At 38.8% G+C, this 8,385-nt stretch overlaps 1 protein-coding gene across 1 annotated transcript in view; it reads left to right on the top strand.

Moving 5' to 3' along the window:
- The first annotated feature begins 421 nt into the window (after nucleotides 1-421).
- The window catches only part of opcml (opioid binding protein/cell adhesion molecule-like), a 274,618-nt gene continuing 266,654 nt past the window's right edge, over nucleotides 422-8,385 (top strand). Inside the window, exons 1-3 of the mRNA XM_029447841.1 lie at nucleotides 422-482; nucleotides 3,840-4,220; nucleotides 8,318-8,363. The gene's annotated coding sequence lies outside the window, so the exon portion shown is untranslated. The remainder of the gene's footprint in view (nucleotides 483-3,839; nucleotides 4,221-8,317; nucleotides 8,364-8,385) is intronic.

Here is an 8,385-nt window from a genome sequence, read left to right as displayed (position 1 = left end):
CAATAATTATTGATATATATTAACAATGGGATGAGGTATCTAAATATGGCAAACCTTTTACTTTTTTTTCCCTATTTACAGTAATAGTGTTTTTCTTTGATGCCACTCAACGTATTTGTGTATGTTCAGAAATACGTTATATTATGAGTCCTAGCTAACTAGCCGTCTCTTTAGGAATCTAGGAGCAATAATTACAGAGCTTGAGAAATGTTTAAAAACAGCATGTTCTTCTTCTGTATAAAACTATCCACTTATTAGAATCCATGTCTCTGACCAGTTCACTACATAAAAAAAGATAATTTTGCACTCTTAGCAAACAGCAAGGTTTCCTTTTTTGGTGTATTGAACCTTTTCCACACATTACTTGTGTGATTCATGCAGTTTATGACACATAAACAACTCCATGTGTTCTGCTCATGAGCTCTCCACCCCCTGTAGGTATACATCTCACCATAATGTCACTTGGAAATCCATGCCAGCAAGTAAGTTGGGATTGCTACTTATGCTTCTAATTTGAACTCGTTTTCCAATACAAGGCAATAATATGTTTCTGGATTTATGTGGATAGTTTTTAATGTATAACAGCTGATCTGTGTCACAATAATGATTTGGCTTAGGTAAGAGTTGATTCAAGCTTTGACTCTGGGGTTGCGATGTGTGGTGTGTTTACTTTGTTATATTCAATAAACCTCCCAATTATTTCTGAGACAATGTGTATCAGACACAAAATGCTGCTGCAGCTACAGTACAAGCAACTATTCTACAGTTTCCCCTCAGATGAACATGCACACATTCTCTAACTTTTACTTTAGAATTAGAATATTTAATGAAGTATTTACTCAAACTTATATCATAGTCAGTTATTTCAGCATTTAATTTTACTGTTGATTATAATTACAGGTCATTTTTAGCTCTTATCCAGAGTGACTTACAGTAAACTAACTACAGGGGCAAAACATTGTATACCTTCTTCAGTATCTGAGCCAAACAGTAATGCTGTACTACTTTTGCTGCATATTCAATCAGTCAAACAGTGTGATGTGGGTTCTCCTGGGATAATGTGTTGGTGAGGTTTCACTTTCTGTAGGTGGTTTTAAACTTAAGTGAACCTAATACTTAATTGTGTCATATAACCACTACTGAATACTTATGTTGAGATAACACATTCATGTGGTTTGAATTCCAGTGTTTTCTCCTTGATTCCATTCAGGCTTCATTTCTTATCCGTGGTTGCCCAGTTTTCCACATTTTGAATTTTTCATTGATCTGTTGATTTGTGTTTAAAGAACTTTGCACCATTTTTAATGAATGGAAATTGATTGGTTTTCAGTTTATTATTTCAATTCCACAAACTAATTTACATTAGTGGTTAACATATTACAATTTGGCTTGATTACTTTACTTCCATACCAGTTCTTCTTCTGTTTATTTAAATATAATCCAAAATCTACAACACTTCCTGTGCTCCAAAACAAATTAAATATAGTAAATAAAGTAATGCATGTGGATTATAACAAGTAATATTAGGCTTTCATGATCTTAACATGGGTTTTTATCACTATTATGCTATTAATTGACAGTAAAAACCAGAACAATGCATTGTTTGATAATTATTAATTAATTAATATTACAAACGATTACTATATTTTAACTACAGTAAATTAGAGTTACAAACCTGTTTTAATTACACTGCACTAACCCTATATGTATTTGTTACTGTAAAGAGCTCAAGATAAGTCCAATGAAAATCAAATGGAAACCACAAGAGCACTTGTATCAAACTGAATGGACAGCAGATATCCATTAGGTGAACTGGACTGGGCCATTCAGAGATTATTCCTGTTGAAATGTGCCACAGTTAAACCTTCAGTGGGATGCTAGCACCAGAATTCAAAGCGCTGTTAGTAATGATGCTGTCAAAAAAAACAGATCATAGATCATAGTTGTTTTATGCCAAGGGCAAGAACAGGAAGCACAGTACCATGGGAAATGCAAGTGTATTCCCTGTGGAAAGGGTTTTTGCTTTCATTGTTGGTTGATAAAACAAAAAAAGACCAGAGACAACAGAGGCTGCAACAAACATTTTTATCAAAAATGCGATTACTCATCACAAGTCTGTTACATAAGTATGATGTTACACTGAAGATCAAATTAATTACATTTACTGTACCAAACAAATGTGACACATACTTCCTAATCCGAGCTATCTGACCTGAAGTATTTGTTTTTGTTTTATTTTATGTACTGTTTTTTTAAATCGCATCAATGACAAAAAAGAGCGAAAGTTACAGATGTAACTATGGTTCTATGAATCCTCGATGACTGCCAATGAGATCAATCCTTACAGAATCTTCAAGCCGGATCACGAGGTTCTGAATGAGTAAGAACTCTGGCGATCATCCAGGATTTATAGAACCGTAATTATATCTGTAACTTTATATTTCTTCTATTATCTATTATCATTAGGACCTGTCAGAGGCAGTGTAAAACACTGGATGAATTGTAGAGTCACAAGGAATCTTGAAGATCTACCTCAAAAATGTGGTGGCAGTCACTGGTAATGAACTCTCAACCATCCGTTGTTCTGTTTGGAAGCTGTACCACAAGACCACTAGGCAATCACCACCCAATAGATGAGGGGTGGCAACATTCACCCTGAAGAATCTAGAGAATGTGCTTGGTGATGGCCATGTGGCTGCGGCATATACTGTTTGTCCGCCAAGGGCACACCTAGAGACACTCCTAGTGGTGTGGCACTTTATGCTGGGTGGCAGAGAACATGCATTCACACTGTATGCATGGGAAATTACATCTACGATCCGGTGGGATAGGCTCTGCTTTGAGAGAGCACAGCCCTTTCTAGAACCACCATAATAGAGGAAGAGTTGTTCAGACCGTTGAATGCACATGGTAACCTAGATATAAGCTCTGAGGGCCCACACCGGCCATAAGAGTCTTGACTTGTCTTCACCCTCTCCGAAGGGAGGTTCAAAGTGTGCAAGCAACCTTTGAGATGTGAGGGTGGCAGCACCTTGGTAAGGGACGCTATATTCCTCCTAAAACAGGAATTGACAAGGCCTGTGGCTCGCCTACACGCTTTGCTGAAGTGACGACAAGGAGAAAAACAGTTTTGGCCCACAGCCACCTCAGCTCTGCCTGTGCCAATGGTTGCCATGTCCCATGTACGAACACTCGGATGGCGCAACCCTAGGAACATTTACTGTGTTACAACAGTCAGCAGATGAAAGACAAAATAAAAGTAGGCAAACATATATTAATTAAATAGGCAAACACAAGTGTAATAAAATTAAATAAGTAAACAACCATGGTAGAATTAAGTAGCACTAAGGTGTCCCGCAGCAGAGCCTGTGCAGCAGCGAGAACAAAGTTCTGGCTGGCCAAAAGGCGGCCACCAGAAGAAGCCTGTGGCCCTGTTGAAGCACTCTGAGAAGTGTTGGTAAGATCAGAGGAATGGGTGGAAAGAGGGTCCTGACCCATGCGGCTGGTCTCCTCTGTTAGGTAGAACCGACGGAGACAATGGGTCGACATCTCTGAGGCAAAGATGAAAGGAGCCTCACTGGTTTGATTGCAGAGAGGACGGATAACTCCCGGTTCAGGGATAAAGCATTTGCCGGATCGCTGATGATGTAAATTTCATGTCAGAATTGCAGCTTGTTCCCCTGGGAAAAGGTGTAAAACATGGCTCACCCCGCTGTGTGTGTGTGTGTGTGTGTGTGTGTGTGTGTGTGTGTGTGTGTGTGTGTGTGTGTGTGTGTGTGTGTGTGTGTGTGTGTGTGTGTGTGTGTGTGTGTGTTTTGGGGGGGATGTGGAACCCTTAGGCCTGCTGGGGGGACGATGTCCCTGCGAAGACCTGCTGTCTGGTCTGATTAGCTTGGACAGTCCGCTCGAGCACCTGTAGCTTCCCCGGTTTCACTGTCCTCCGACAAGGGTGACTGCACCAGCCAAACCTGGTGGCAAATCTGAAGCAGAGTGGACATCAAGCGCCCAAGTTCCTTGATATCAGGGCGAATGCCACTGTACCACTGTGGCTGATGGAGGAAGCGGCAAAAGCATCCTGCTGCAGGAAAGCTGAGAGGGCAAGCCTGAGGGAAGGCCAACTTCACCTATTAGTTTTGAATCAGGATCCAATTAAGATGGGTGACCTTGCATATCCCAAGCTTGCAATAGCAAAAACAAATGATTGTGCCCTGAAAAAAAAGGTGCAGCAGTTTATTTTATTTTCCAAACAATTCTGCATGTCATTACACACATTCTCCTAAGAGCATTTTACCCTGATTCAGTGTAGTTTATTCAAAATGTTATTATTCTGCTGTTGTACAAAGTCTAACAAATGTAAAGACTTAGTAATATGTAGCAGCTTGCTTCTTCATCATTCATGAGTGCAATTAAGAAATAACAGTCAATCAAAGCTTCACTGCATGCAGCTATTTTACTCTGTTGCACATACTGATTTTACCTGAGAGAATTTCAAGGTTTCAATCACTGTATTGTAATCAAATACGTTTCAAAATGTCTAGATGTCATGTATCATCTGTGCTCATCATCCTAGCGTTCAGCCTACAAAAACACTTTTCCTTTGCATTAGTAATGAGGTTATCAATGGAAAATTAGAGAGAAGGATTAGGTAACTGTCTAACTACACTACTGCAGATCAATTGACTGCAATTATGCAATTGCATGCAGTTCATTATGAGTCTGAAGTAAACAAAATATTTTACAGGCCAGAAACATGAATCTCCTGTATGAAAGATAATATCCTCTCTCCTCATGTTTATGCCACTGACTGCTGTCAAATATTAAATACAAAACACACACAGTAACTTAGTTACTTTATACAGTTTCATGCAATGCTTATGTGTCTCACACAAAATGAAACATTTGTTCTAATAGATATCTGCAGTTAGTGTACCAATTTTTTAAACTATTTTTCTGAGAAAATATGACTGCAGGGAGGGGGGTCCAGGTTTAAGGGTGTGTGAAGCACATACATTGCTACGTATCTCTCAATATAAGGAAGAATATTTCTCGATTTGGAACCCATTAATTTGAATAAGAAATAAAACATTGGTTGATAAGAATATTGGAACGTTAAGTGATTTGTATACAGCAGGCATTTTCCGATCCTTTCAAGAGAATCAAGATTATTTTTGCTAAGTGGACAAGAGGGAGTTTTGGAGGTATTTAGAAATAAGCTGCATAAAGAATATGGGGGTTGTATTATCTAAAAAGGAAAACAAGCTATTGTCTTATCATAATTTGATTAGGAATGCACAATCAGCTTTAGTCTTTTATAAAGTAATGGCGAACACTTTGTTCGGTAACTGTAAAAACGTAAGAAAATATGGGAAAGAGATGAACTCCAACATAGAAGCGGCCAAATGATAATTTGGTGGTCAGTTAGAAATGCACTGGGCACATTTACACACTACAAAAGGTATTATTATACATCAGATACACTGAAAAAAATGGGACTCATGGTTGACAATTGGAAGTATAAAAGTGAAACGGTCATTTTTTTTAATTTAATGTGGTAATGTTCTTTTGTTTTTCCTTTTTGGAAAGAAGTCATTAAAAGTATTAGTGGTAGCAGAGGCCTTTTATCACTTGCACACATCAATGCATTTGAACAAAGGCATGCACATACAGTTGCACACCCATAACCACGTGCACGCCCCTTATGCAAAGTTTAACTTTTGCATATTTTGTGTTTGTCATGTTTATGCTTATGTGCTCACCCAGAGCCACAAATATAGAATTTGAATTACAGTTTAACTTATGCACAACTAATATACAGTAGATCAATTTGGCACATATGGTCATTTAAATAAAAAAAACTCCATATGAAGATACAAGCTATAGATGCATATACTATACAATATCCAAATGTCTGCGTTTTTAGCTGCCTATCGCTGAACGTTTTTAGATAATTAAAAACAACCAAGGCACAAAGCCAAAGGTCGCATATAATTTTAAAGGTACCAAAACACTGCCATTAAAGTATAATAACAATTTATCCTCTCTGGGGATAATTATTGGGTGAAAAATGTGCCAACATATTAGCCACAGTTATTTTAAGAGGGGGCTCTAGGCTTAATATTATGTGGGCACTGTCCTCCCTTACCCAGCATGGACCAGTCTGAAATCTTTGTTGGTCTATAACACAGTTTATAAACCTAGTTCGCTCTCGCTCTCATAATGTACCACAGTCAACAGCTTATTGTTCATGAGAACCATTGTATTGATTAGGCCGGGGGTCGGGAACCTTTTTGGCTGGGAGAGCCATAAAAGCCTTATAGCCTATTTAATAAATATTGAATGCAGCTTTATGCATGCATTTTTTATGTAAGACATACAGTTTTAAAGTATAACACTTCTCCGAGTACTAAAAGCACTATGTATAATAAATATATTTATTATTTTTAATACTTTTGTTGATATACTATAGCTAACCAATAATAAATTAAATACGTCTTACCATTAATGCGACTTCTGGTGCTGTATGGTTTTGCTGATGGCCTTGTAGTCTGGTTCATAAGTGGTGAGGTTCAGCTTCATGCAGGCGTTGAGGCTTCCATCAGTTAAACGTGAAGTTGTTGGTAGGTTGGTCTTAATGTTTCTCAGATGCGAGAAAGACTGCTCACATGCATATGTAGAGCCAAACATGTTCAAAGTGGCAATACTCACACGCTGCATTGTGCGGTATGTGACCGGAAGCTCGTTCCAAGTTTTGAGAATCAGCTGGTCTTCAGGTTGAAGTTTTTTAATTTCTGTCCACTTGTGTTCACTCGCCAGCTCTGCTTGCTGTCGCGCAAGTCCTTCCAACTCTCGATTAAGGGATTTGATGCATTTCAGATCGACTTTGTCCACTGCACACTTGTGTGGATGAGTGATGAATTTAAAAAGATCAGTGCACTCACGAAATTCTCTAAAACGCATTTTGAATGACTGCAGGAGATTGGACGTAAAGCCAACTAGCTGCTGGAGATCAACATATTGAGTGGGCTCACTTGATAAGCACAAATCTCTAAATTGTTGCAGTGTATCAAAGTGCAGAAGACGACCTGTTTCAATGTCCCTGATGAAGAGTTCCAGTTTGCTTTCGAATGTAAACCCTGCTGAAAGGATAAGATTGTATTTCCAACACCTTGCATTTTCACATTGAGCTGGTTCAGATGGCCAGTTATATCCACGAGATAGTGAAACTGCAGGAGCCACTCTGTTAGCTAGCTTTTCATTTCAAGAAAAGTCTGGATTTCACTCAGGCAAGATGCAAAATGGCTGAGCACTTTCCCCCTTGACAACCAACGCACATTTTTGACATACTCGCTATCTGTGAATAGCTTTCCATTCCTTACTATTGCCAAAGCACCAGCAAAGCTAGCTGAATTCCTGTCACCTTGCTTGGTCCATCCAAGGAGTTGCTGCTGACTGGTTAGCACTCTCCGCTGTAGCTCTTCGCAGGCCTTTTTCCTGCTGTCCCCAGCTGGATATTTCGATGCAAATGAAGCATGGTGTGTATTAAAGTGCCGCTTTACATTTGTCCGTTTCATGGATGCAATTTTATCGTTGCATATCAAACATACCGCAGATCCTGCTCTCTCCACAAATGCAAATTCCTCTGTCCACACGGCCTGGAACAGACGATAATCCTCATCTTTTTTTCTTTTCGACATCTTTTCTGTTTTAAGAGTTGGAAGCAGATAAACTAACTGGCTACCTGATGAAAAGGAGGAGTTTATTTCTCGACCTCTCAATGACCCGTTCAATGACCCGTTCAATGAATCGTTCCGCATTATCCAATTAAAATGTTTGGTGTCGACTATTTTACATTTGGAATTTTATTTTCAAAACTAATTTCTGCTAAATGTTTTACTTTAAAATAAAATAATTTATTAATTGTTAATCATGTTAAAAAATGTAAGCTCAACATTGTCTGAGAGCAATATGGCATCATCAAAAAAGCCATAGGTTCCCGACCCCTGGATTAGGCTAAACTAGTAGCATAGAGGACGAGGAATGTTTTTTATCTCGGATGAGGGAAATTGGCCGAGAACAAAGTTGGTGACTGTTTGTGATTATGTCTCTGCTGTGTGTATTACCCGAGGAAACACACACGCTTGGTTCAGTTTGTCATTTGCTACTGATAGTGAACACATTATCGTTCCTGGGACGCTGTTAATCTCGAGCCCTGTTTTGAAGAATCACAGCTGTAATGTTTGATTGAATAAATCCATCCATCTTTTATCTTCTGTTTATCCTGGACCGGGTTTCCTTTCCCTTCCTCACCTGCCTCAAGGAGCAGCAATGTGCCAATTCCATACTCAAAAACAACCAACGCAAAGGTGAGATTTATGCTGTATACTC

This window comes from Cottoperca gobio, chromosome 14, assembly GCF_900634415.1.
Source record: "Cottoperca gobio chromosome 14, fCotGob3.1, whole genome shotgun sequence".
NCBI classification, from domain to species: domain Eukaryota; kingdom Metazoa; phylum Chordata; class Actinopteri; order Perciformes; family Bovichtidae; genus Cottoperca; species Cottoperca gobio.
Note: the sequence above shows the minus strand (reverse complement) of the source record. Positions and strands in the feature narration are given on the sequence as shown.